Source organism: Geotrypetes seraphini, chromosome 11 (genome assembly GCF_902459505.1).
Source record: "Geotrypetes seraphini chromosome 11, aGeoSer1.1, whole genome shotgun sequence".
Lineage (NCBI taxonomy): Eukaryota > Metazoa > Chordata > Amphibia > Gymnophiona > Dermophiidae > Geotrypetes > Geotrypetes seraphini.
The window spans coordinates 3,526,587-3,538,509 of NC_047094.1; positions in this window are offsets into that span (position 1 = coordinate 3,526,587).

Below are 11,923 nucleotides of genomic sequence, written 5' to 3' on the forward strand. Positions count from 1 at the left end.
TCCCGAAGGTGCACCGCTGAGCCAGTTGGAAGGCTCAGCGGGAACCCCCCAAGGTTTGAACAGCTTTCGGTAAGTTTTTGCCTTTTTGTTACCTCTTTGCCGGACCTCCACAACTCCTCCACGGACCGGGAGCACACGGGGCAGAGCGGGAGCAGAGCAAGACTCGATCTGGGCGTGGGAGCGAACTACGCCCCTCCCCTCCTGATGGTGCACCGCTGAGCCAGTTGGAAGGCTCAGCGGGAACCCCCCAAGGTTTGAACAGCTTTCGTTTAAGTTTTTGCCTTTTTGTTATCTCTTCGCTGGACCTCCACAATCCCTCCACAGACCGGGAGCACGCGGGGCAGAGCAAGACTCGATCTGGGCGTGGGAGCGAACTCCGCCCCTCCCCTCCCGACGGTGCACCGCTGAGCCAGCTGAGCACAGCTGTTCGGCGCGTCAAAGACGCTCGCCTTAGCGAGAGCGCCTTTGCGAAGCACCCAAGAAGAGACCAGACATCCACACCAGTCCTCTCTACCACAACCTCCATTCCTAAAATCTCCATAACTCATACCCCACCCAAACAAAGTACACGAACAACAACCTAATCACTGATAACAACGTTACCTATTACCACCTGCTCCAACCTTCATAATGAAGCTAACACCACAAACAAACACCCTGATCCTCCTATTGATAATCCTCATCTCCAGCTGTAAGGTAGAAGCAAACAATCTACCCAACATTCCCACCAACTCAATTACAAACAAAATATATCACCCTAACAGGAGAGCTCCATCAGACAGAAACCCTAACCACCAAACAAACATTCAATACCCCATAACACCTACATGGGGAAGAAGAGCAACACCTCACCAGAAACCAAAATCTCTCACCTACCCTAAAACAAATCAGAAACACCATACTGAAACCACAGCTCTTAAATGTGCCTACCTAAACATCAAAGCCCTAGGCCCAAAAACAGACCTCATAAAAAACTGGTTAAAAAACGAAAACCTAGATTGCCTCTTCCTCACAGAGACCTGGCTTACATCAGACACAGACCCAAGAATCACGGAAGTCTGCCCTCAAGGATACAAAATTACAGTGACTTGCAGAGAGAAAAAAAGAGGAGGAGGTTTAGCAATCCTAATTAAACACTCCCTAACTCTAAACATTCTGGAAAAGACATCCACCCCACACCTGGACCTTTTAGCATGTCAAATATCAGCCACCACACTAAAAAAAACTCATTAAACTGTATGCTCTGCTATATAACACCGGGAAACTGGGCCATGGTTAGGCCCGAATTTGAAAACTTCATATACCAAAACTCACTTACAGCAGCACACAACCTTATCCTAGGAAACCTAAACCTTCATCTTGAAGACCATTCATCCAAACCAGTACAGAACCTCCTGTCCTTCCTCACAGCCTTATCCTTCCAAATTTTAAACCCTCAAACGACTCATGAGAAAGGGCACCAACTTGATATTGCAGCCTTCATGTCCCACCAAACATCCATTCCAGAAATTCAAACTCCTAATGGAACCTGGTCACCATCCCTCTGGACAGATTACTACACATACACCTTCGAAATTAACTGGACCAAAAACAAAACCAAACCTACATCCAAAACAACAACCTACACAGCACGCAAACACATCGAGCCTACCATATTCTGGTCAAAAGTAGATGAAACAATCCAAGAAGACAACCCCAAAGACTTCATAGCACACTGGGGCAAACTGAGCAATAACATCCTTGACGAACAAGCCCCACTAAAAACCAGAACCTGCAGAAGATCAGACCAATGGTTCGACGACGAATTACTCACACTCAAGAGACAATGTAGACAGCTGGAAAGAAAATGGAGAAAAAACTATCTAGATCATACAAAAACCGCCTGGAAACAAACTAACAAGCAATACAAACTTCTATAAAAAGAAAAAAACATTACAGAAACCTAATAGGCACGGAAACCCAAGACACCAAAAAAATTATTCCAAATATTAAAAGATCTAACAAACACCAAACCCTATATGACCACAAACAATAACCCCTCCCCTTCAGCCTCTCTCCTAGCAGAACACTTCAAGAATAAAATCACAAACACCAGCGATTCCCTCAAAAATAACCCAGCCCACCTAATTGATGTCATAATACCTCCTACAGAAAAAGAATCATGCGCTGCAGACAGAACTTGGTCCCAATTCCCAAAGATACACTGGACCGAATTCAACAAACTCTACAATAAATACTGCCATGCGTGCTGTGAACTCAACCACTGCCCACCTTATCTCCTATCATCAGCGAGCACTAAGTTCCGTACCCTATTCCTACACTGGATTCAAACCATGCTCACAGATGGCACCTTCCCAACTAATCTCAGCAAAATCATCGCCCCAATCCTAAAAGGTCCAACAGACAACCCATCCAATTACAGACCAATCACCTCAATACCTCTATATATCAAACTAACAGAAGGACTAGTAGCCAAATTCCTCAACAACTATCTTGAAGACCATAACCTACTCCACCCCACACAATAATAATAATAATAACAACTTTATTTTTGTATACCGCAATACCACAAAACAGTTCAGAGCAGTTTACAGGTTAAGAGACTGTACATTTACAGCGAAGTTACAGCATGTCAGAAAACAGTTCAGCATATCAGAAAACAATTTAGAGCAATTTATGCAATGAAGGTGCAGAGAATTAGTTAACAAGTGTATGGTATAAACCAGTGACAATTACAAAATGATCCAATCGCTGTTGCCAGGGGGGTGCCAACCGGGGAAGAAGGGGAGGCGAGGTTGGGATTATTAGTTTGGTAGGGAGGGCGGGGGTTAGAGGCTTCAGAACTAACTTCAGTACTGAGTCACTATTAGGCTCCCTTATCGACACAGCAAGACAACACCTCAGCACTGGAAAAAAAAAATGTTGCTAATACAGCTGGACCTGACGGCAGTGTTCGACCTAGTTGACCATAACATACTTCTCCAAATTTTGGACACAATAGGCAACTCAGACAAAGTATACTCATGGTTTGAAGGCTTCTTAAAATCCAGATCATACAAAGTAAAATCAGACAAGGAAAAATCCAAACCATGGTCCAACCCCTGCGGAGTCCCACAAGGATCTTCTCTATCCCCTACACTCTTCAACCTATATACAGCCTCTCTCAGCATGTACCTAAACAAACAAGGTCTAACCTCTTACAGCTACGCTGATGACATCACCATCCTCTTACCCTTTGGCCAACCAAAGCTAGCAATGACAGACACACTACACCAAACACTAGCTACAGTTACGATGTGGATGGAAAATCACAAACTGAAACTCAACCCAGACAAAACTAAATTCATCCTCCTGGAAAATAACAAAGTCCCTACCACTACCAACTTAGTAATCAACTCTATCAATTACCCTCTATAAACCTCCCTAAAACTACTTGGAATGACTATTGACAGGGGCTGCACCATGCAACCACAAATAAACAAAACGATACAGAAATCTTTCGCAGTCATGAGGAACCTAAGACAAGTCCGAAAATTCTTCAAAAGACCACAATTTCTGCTTCTAGTACAATCACTAATCCTCAGTATACTCGACTACTGCAACATCCTCTACTTCCCCTGCCCGGCAATAATGATTAAACAACTACAAACAATCCAAAATACAGCTTTGAGACTCGTATATTCATTGAAGAAATATGATCACATCACTGAGGCATACATCGACTCACACTGGCTTCCAATCCAAGAAAGAATATAATTCAAATTTTACTGTATACTATTTAAAACTATTAACGGGAACAGCCCAACCTACCTAAACAACCGCTTTATCCAAACTACCTCTACCAGGCATAGAAAAACACACACCCCTTTCACTCACCCCACAATCAAGGAAGTAAAACAGAAAAAACTTTACGACGGCCTACTAGCCACTCAAGCAGCAAGACTAGATAACCAAATTTCCACCCTATTGACATCAACCCCTGACTACAAGAGGTTCAGAAAGAATATAAAAACTATACTCTTCAAGAAATCCCTGAGTAAAGCCTAATACCACGAACACCTCCCCTACCCCTGATCCTACCTTTCCCTCTCTCAGAAACGATCTCCAATCTAACTTTGTAACCCTTCCCTCCACAACTCTTAATGTAATCCGCTTTGAACCGAAAGGTAATGACGGAATAGAAATCTGTAATGTAACCTGAAGTCTTGAGGCAAAAGCTGAGATGCGGAGGAGGTTTGCCCCAAGCAAAAAGAATTTATAGTTTTAGGCTCTGGAATTGAGAAATGTAAAGTGTGCAATTGTTAGTAACAATTAGATGTTTAATTATGTATCCTAGGCTTCTAATATAAAAATATAAACTGGCTGCACCATTATGTTCATTCACAGAAGTCCCCCTTCCCAAACATGAGCACAGGGCAGCATTAGGCTATTTCTCCATTACAAAAAGCCCATTTCTGATTTCATCTTGGTAACATCAACCCTGAGGTTATATAAAAAAACAACAACAAAGTCACTTGGGACCCAAAGTCACACCAGGATTCTACCTAGAAGTAGGGATCAATAGACATATTGTAGTTAGGCCCAGAATATAAATCTGACCAAGCAAGATTACTCCATATCCTTACATAGAAAAACTATGCTAACAGAATGCCTGACCTTGGTCACACAGAGCACACAGACTCTTGCCATATACAGAATACCTCAGATTTCCAATATAAATTAAACTGAAATACCAATAAGTCACTCTCTCCATGCAAAAAGAAACAGAATATGTAAATCCCAAAATTACATTTTTTTGTTTCACTCTCTGATTTCTGCTTAACTGTTCGCAGGGCTCCTGTTCATTTGATGTTGCTTTTCTATCCTCTATCTCAGACTGGTCTCACTTTTAGCTGTTTCTATTAGTTTGGATTTCATCCTGCCTTCTTGCCATTTAGTCCTCGTGTCTCCCTTTGTAGATAAAAAGGAAGTGGAGCTGTAGGGCCAAGGAAGGGGGTAGAAAGGCCAGGGCAAGGAAGAGGGAAGGTGATTGTGCTCTGCCTTAAGCTCTTCCCCTCATCTCTGCAGAAAGGAAAAAGTACCTGTATGTAAACCGCTTTGATTGTGGTTGTATAAGTATACAAATTCAATCCCTTTCTTCCTTGTGAGCCTTCTAGAAGGTTAGACAAGTAAAATACCCCTGCTGCTCTAGACTCTTGAAGAACTGCATTTAGTTATAGCTTTCCAATTTCCTCATATCTCTCTTCACCCCCACCCTTCCTAAGCTATCAGTAACTTCCCCTTTCCCCCCCCCCCCCCTTTCTACCATCTCCCCTTGTTGCTGGTTGCCATCCCCAGTGGTAAGGCTAGCCCTGGACCTGTGAGATTGCAGGGGCTAATTTGGTTAGCTGTTGACAAAAGGGAATTCTCTGTTTACCTACATAAGAATAGCCTTACTGGGTCAGACCAATGGTCCATCAAGCCCTGGAGCCCATTCTAACAGTGGCCAATCCAGGTCACTAGTACCTGGCCAAAACCCAAGAAGTAGCAACATTCCATGCTACCGATCCAGGGCAAGCAGTGGCTTCCCACATGTCTTTCTCAATTACAGACTCTGGACTTTTCTTCCAGGGGGTGTTTCTGTTATGGGGAGGAGGGGGTGTTCACCTCCGCTACAGGGGAGGGGTGTTACTTGTGATGCAGCAGGAGAGAATGGGCATCTCTTCCACTGCATCACAACACAGGCTTTCTAGCAGTCTCTGACACTAATCGGCAAATCTTTCTTAAAACCACAACCTCTGACAATGCATTCCAGCGCTTAACTATTCTCTGGGTGAAAAAGTATTTTTTCCTATTGGTTTTAAAAGTATTTTACTATAACTTCTCGAGTGTAATTTTTTGATGGAGTGAAAAAATCAATCATTTGTACCTGTTCTACTCCACTCAGGATTTTCTAGACTTCAATCATATCTCACCTCAGCTGTCTGTTTTCCAAGCTGAAGTGCCCTAACGTTTTTAGTCTTTCTTCATACCAGAGGAGTTCCATCCCCTTTATAATTGTGGTTGCTCTTCTTTGAACCTTTTATAGTGCCGCTATATCTTGAGTTAAGGAGACCAGAACTGAACGCAATACTGCAGATGAGGTTGTACCATGGAGTGATACAGGGGCATTATAACATTCTTAGTCTTGTTAACCATCCCTTTTTTAATAATTCCTAGCATCCTGTTTGCTTTCTTGGCTGCTGTTGCACATTGGGCAGGTTTCATCATATTGTCTATGATGACACCCAGATCCTTTTCTTGGATGCTAACTCCCAAGGTGGACCCTAGCTTCTGGTAACTATGATTCGGGTTATTCTTACCAATGTGCATCACTTTGCATTTGTCCACATTAAATTTCATCTCCCACTTGGACACTCAACTCTTCCAATTTCCGAAGGTCTGCCTGCAATTTTTCATAATCTGCATGAGTTTTAACAACTTTGAACAGTTTAGTGTCATTTGCAAATTTAATCACCTCACTCGTTCCAATTTCCAGATCATTTATAAATAAATAGCACTGGTCCCTGTGGCATCCCACTGTTCACTCTCCTCCATTGAGAAAAATGACCATTTAACCCTACTCTCCAACCAATTCCTAATATACAAATGAACTTTGCTACTTATCCCATGACTCTTTAATTTTCTCAGGAGCTTCTCCTGAGAAAATTTATGAAAATCTAGATACATTACATCAACTGGCTCACCTTTATCCACATGTTTATTCACATCTTCAAAGAAGTCAGGGAGGATAAGGTCATAGCGGAAAGACTGAATTCTTTGCTTCGGTCTTTACGGAAGAAGATGTAAGAGATCTACCTGAATAGGAAATGGTTTGCAAGGGTGATGATGCGGAGGAACTGAAAGAAATCTCAGTGAATCTGGAAGATGTACTGAGCCAAATCAACAAGTTAAAAAGTGATAAATCGCCAGGACCGAATGGTATACATCCCAGGGTATTAAAAGACCTCAAAATATGAAATTGCTGACCTTCTGTTAGTGATCTGTAACCTGTCGCTAAAATCGTTTGTAGTACCTGAAGATTGGAGGGTGGCCAATGTTAGCTGATTTTTAAAAAAGGCTCCAGGGGAGATCTGGGAAATTAAAGATCGGTAAGCCTCACTTCAGGGCCTGGCAAAATGGTAGAAACAATTGTAAAAAATGAAATTGTGGAACACGTAGACAAACATGATTAAATGAAATGGACTCTTCCCCCGGAACGGTGGCAACCCCCCTGCCATAGAACACCTTGCCTCCAGCGCTCCCTCCCTCTCAGTTTCAAATAGATGCATGGAGGGATGTGGACTCCCTCCCAGCTGGCCTGCATCTTCGCAAATGGGCCTTCCCCTCCCCGGTGCATCTTGGAATGCACCAGAGAGGGGTTTTATACAACCTGGGCCAATCAGAGCTATAAGAGGAGCCTTAGGTATCCAGGCCAATCAAAGCTTTAAGCTTCACGGTGCATCCGGGGAGGGGAAGGCCCATTTTCAAAGACAGGCCAGCTGGGAGGAGGGAGTCCACATCCCTCCATGCATCTATTTGAATGTAAAGGGGAGAGGGCATTAGAGCCAGGGGGAGAGGAATATGTTCTATGGGGGGGAGTGTTCACCAGCAGCATGGGTTTCTCCTGTTGCAGATGGGGTTGTCACTGCCGTTCTGGGTGGAGGTGTTCACCGGCAGCATGGGTTTCTTTGCAGTGGGAGAGAATCAGCATCTCTACTGCTGCAGGTGGGGGTGTTTGCCTCCACTGCAGGGTAGGGGTGTTATGATGCAGCGGGAGAGAATGGGCATCTTTCCTGTTGCATCACAACACAGGCTTTCTAGCAATCCCTAACACTGATCGGCACCCCTGAATTAGTTGCTTATTTATCCCAGGACAAGCAGGCAGCATATTCTTAACACATGGGTGACGTCACCGACGGAGCCCTCGGTACGGACCTTTTAACTAGAAGTTTCTAGTTGGCCGCACCGCGCGTGCGCGAGTGCCTTCCCGCCCGACGGAGGAGTGCGTGGTCCCCAGTTTCTTCGTTTCCGCGGAGCGAAGAAGACGCGTGTATTTTTTCAACGGCCGTTGAAATCACTTTTTGCCTTCCCGCTCGCGCTTTTGTTATATTTTTTTCTTCCTCTACCTCCGGGTTTCCTTTTTCTTTCAATTACAAAAAAAAAAAAAAAAAAAAAAAAAACTTTGATTTTTATTGTTTCTTTCGTTTTTGCCCCGGCGGGGCCTGTTGCCATTATACAGGCCTCGGACTTCGATTTTGCGGAGGCTATCTTCCCCTTCATGCCCCCGCAGGTCGGTTTTAAGAAGTGCCAGCGGTGTGCACGCCCGATCTCCGTTTCTGACCCACACAATTGGTGTTTGCAGTGCCTGGGTCCGGAGCATCGGGCAGACTCCTGCACCCGCTGTGCCACTTTACAAAAACGTACTCTTAAAAACCGAAGAATCCAGCAAACCCTGCTCTTCGGCTCCGAGTCGGCGATGGATTCATCACCCTCAGCGGCGGTACCGCAGAAATCGGCACCGTCCAGCTCGACACCGACCGATCCCGCATCGGCGCCACTGGCGCCAGGTAAGCCGGCTAAGAAGCCTTCCTCTTCCCTCGAGCGCCCTCCAGCTACGGTGACGACACCGTCCATACCGGCATCGCACCGGTCCCGTAAACGCTCCGCCCCGATAACGGTGAGTGCCTCGTCATCGGCCTCCTCATCGCCGGGGCGTGGAGCGGCATCCAAGGAACCGAAGAAAAAGAAAGCGGTTCCGATGCCACCCCTGGATGACCGTATCTCGGCCATCCTACAAACTCAGCTTCAGGAGCAGTTGAAGAAACAGCTTGAACAACTGCTACCCTCTATCCTGGCACCGCTCCTTCCGGTACCAGACCGGCCCGAGCCCCGCACCGAGCCCCCGGTGTCCACTCCTTCGGTACCGGTAAACACCTCGATGCCGATCCTTTCGGCACAACAACTTCCTGATGATCCTGTGGTTCATTCTCGAACCACAGTGGATCCTGCTCGGCACCAGGCGGTACGGCACTCTTCTCGGGACCGAGAACGACGCCGATCGTCCTCCCCTGGTGCCGTTTCGGTGCGCTCTGGTAAATCTTTGTCCAAAACTCACCACACCGCACCCTCCACCCCGGTGTCCCGACACGCACCAGAAGTCAGGGATCCGGATTTATGGGAGGAGACCCCTCTCGGTACCGAGGAGGATCCCTCCTCATCTGATGAGGAACCATCGGCGCCTGATGCCTCCTCTAAACCTGAGCAGTCCTCTTTTTCTAAATTTCTGAGGGAAATGTCTGCTGCTCTGTCACTTCCCCTTGAATCTGACTCCAAAAAGTCCCAAGCCTTTTTAGAAGCCTTAGACTTTGAGCAACCTCCCAAAGAGTTCCTCAAACTTCCCGTACATGACATCTTACGGGAGACATTCTACAAAAATTTGGAAAATCCCCTCACGGTACCGGGAGCTCCCCGTAAACTGGACAACCTTTACCGTGTCATCCCTATTCCAGGATTCGACAAATCTCAATTGCCCCATGAGTCCCTTCTGGTGGAATCCACCTTAAAAAAGACTCAGGGCTCCAGTGTCTATGCCTCTACCCCTCCTGGCAGAGAAGGTAAGACCATGGACAAGTTTGGCAAGAGGCTTTACCAAAATGCCATGCTTGCCAACAGGGCAAACAACTATTCCTTCCATTTTTCCTTTTATCTCAAACACTTGGTCCAACAGCTGTCTGCCCTCCAGAAGTACCTTCCTGAGCGCAAGGTCCCGCTATTCCAGCAGCACATATCTGGCCTTCTCCAAATGCGCAAGTATATGGTCCGCTCGATCTACGACTCCTTCGAGCTCACCTCTCGGGCCTCTGCCATGGCTGTAGCCATGCGTCGCTTGGCCTGGCTCAGAGTCTCCGACCTGGACATCAACCACCAGGACCGCCTGGCCAACGCCCCCTGTCTCGGGGATGAGCTTTTTGGAGAGTCACTGGATTCCACCACCCAGAAACTCTCCGCCCATGAGACTAGGTGGGACACCCTAATCAAGCCGAAAAAGAAGGCTCCGCCTGCTCGACCCTATCGGCCTCAATCATCCTACCAGCGGAGGTTCTCAGCCAGGCCACTCAATCCGCCTCCCCAACAATCTCGGCGACCCCGTCAACAGCAGCACCATGCCCAGGCTCGGTCTCAGGCCACCCAACCCTCCAAGCCTCCTCAGCCTGCTAAACAATCTCAGCCCTTTTGACTCTTCTCTCCAGGGCATAGCCAGTCATCCACCCTCGCTGCCTCTTCCACAGCCTATCGGGGGTCGTCTCACCATTTTCTCAAGCCGTTGGGAAGTCATCACGTCGGACCAGTGGGTCCTCAACATCATCCGCCACGGCTACTCTCTCAACTTCCAGACTCTGCCTCCGGACAACCTTCCCGTAGAGTCTGCTTCAAACTCATCTCAAACCCCCCTCCTCCTGAGGGAGGTTCAATCCCTCCTCCTTCTCAATGCCATCGAAGAAGTACCTCCAGATCAAAGGGGGCAGGGATTCTACTCCCGCTACTTCCTGGTACCCAAAAAGACGGGAGACCTCCGTCCCATTCTCGATCTCAGGGACCTCAACAAGTGTCTGGTCAAGGAGAAGTTCAGAATGCTCTCCCTTGCCACGCTCTATCCTCTTCTTTCTCAACACGACTGGCTATGTTCCCTGGACCTCAAAGAAGCCTACACTCACATCTCCATCAATCAACATTCTCGCCGCTACCTGCGATTCCAGGTACTGCACCACCACTATCAGTACAAGGTGCTACCGTTCGGCCTCGCCTCCTCACCCAGAGTCTTCACCAAGTGCCTTATAGTGGTAGCGGCCTTCCTCAGGTCTCACAACCTCCAGGTGTTCCCCTATTTGGACGATTGGTTGGTGAAAGCACCTACGTCTCCACTTGTGCTACAGGCTACTCATCACACCATCTCTCTCCTCCACCTCCTGGGGTTCGAGATCAACTACCCCAAGTCGCATCTGCTTCCCACCCAGCGACTTCAATTCATTGGAGCAGTTCTGGACACCACGCTAATGAGGGCTTTTCTCCCCTCCGATCGCAAGCAGACCCTGCTCCATCTCTGCCGTCAGGTACTCATGCATCCCTCCATTCCTGCTCGACAGATGATGGTCCTCCTGGGTCACATGGCCTCGACAGTGCATGTCCTTCCTCTGGCTCGTCTCCACCTTCGTACACCTCAGTGGACGCTCGCCAACCAGTGGTCACAGACTACGGATCTTCTTTCTCATCCCATCTCTGTGACATCATCTCTTCAGCAATCTCTCCAATGGTGGTTGAACTCCTCAAATCTTTCCAGGGGTCTACTTTTCCATCTGCCCCCCCACTCTATGATCATCACCACAGATGCGTCCCCCTACGCGTGGGGAGCTCACCTGGGAGATCTACGCACCCAGGGACTTTGGACCCCACAGGAGCGTCGTCATCACATCAATTTCCTGGAACTCAGAGCCATATTCTACGCCCTCAAGGCTTTCCAGCATCTTCTCTGTCCTCAAGTCCTCCTCCTGTGCACAGACAATCAAGTCGCCATGTACTACATAAACAAGCAGGGCGGCACCGGATCTCGCCCCCTTTGTCTGGAGGCTCTGCGCATCTGGACCTGGGCCACGGACCGCAATCTCTTTCTCAGGGCGGTCTATATCCAGGGCGAACAGAACTCTCTGGCCGACAATCTCAGCCGCATCCTTCAACCTCACGAGTGGAAGTTGGACCCTCCGACTCTACTCTCCATCTTTGCTCGATGGGGCACTCCGCAGGTGGACCTCTTTGCAGCACCTCACAACCATCAGCTGCCCCAATTCTGTTCCAGACTCTTCTCTCCTCACCGTCTGGCCCCGGATGCATTCCTGCTCGACTGGAG